We start from the raw sequence: 809 nt of genomic DNA, 5'->3' as shown, positions 1-809 counted from the left end.
TCGCTCCAGGCGGGCTGTGAGCACAGGCTGCTGGCTGAGCCCGTGTCACATCCCTGGAAGTGCTCGTGGCCACACTGGAGCAACTGGACCAGTGGGAAATGTCCCTGCCCATGGCAGGGGGGTGGGACTGGCTGGGCTTTAAGGTCCCTTCAACCCAAACCATTCTGGGATTCTACGGACAACCCACGGATACAACTAGTCAGCCCAGAATTTACAGTGCACCCCCACTGGAGAATCCTGGGACACCCCCAAGAATCCATCCTTGGAAGTGCTTGGAGCAACCTGGTCTAGTGAAAGGCGTCTCTGCCCATGGCAGAGGATGGAACTGGATGAGCTGTAAGGTCCCTTCGAACCCCAACCATTCCATGATTCTATGGGATGCACAGCCAGCAGCACCTCCAGTGTGGACAGAAACCACCGAGCATTGACTTGCAGCATCTGACTTCCCCTGTGCCCCTGGGAGACAGGGATCCCCAAAACACAAGGATCTCGGGAAGCACCGGAGCAGCTCCAGTCCTTCGTGGGGAGCACCGTGCCCCGGGAATGCGGGAAGGGGCGAAGGGACCGGAAAGAGCAGGCAATGCTGCGGAAGGGCAGCCCCGCCCGGGATGCTGCCGGGAATGAAGCGAGGGCCAGGGTCCTGGGAGGCACAAGCAGGGAACGGCCCCGGGACAGCCCCGGGATGGGTCGGAGGGCCCCGGGAAGGTCCCGGTGCGGGGCTGAACGCCGGGAGCCGCGCTGAGGGGCACGTCGAAGCCCCATTGGCTAAACCGCACGTCACTCGGAGCGCCGCCCAATAGCGCGCCGCG

The sequence above is a fragment of the Corvus brachyrhynchos genome, unplaced genomic scaffold, assembly GCF_000691975.1.
Source record: "Corvus brachyrhynchos isolate BGI_N302 unplaced genomic scaffold, ASM69197v1 scaffold1103, whole genome shotgun sequence".
In the NCBI taxonomy this organism is placed as follows: domain Eukaryota; kingdom Metazoa; phylum Chordata; class Aves; order Passeriformes; family Corvidae; genus Corvus; species Corvus brachyrhynchos.
The sequence above is the reverse complement of the archived record's forward strand: the minus strand, read 5'-3'. Positions refer to the sequence as shown.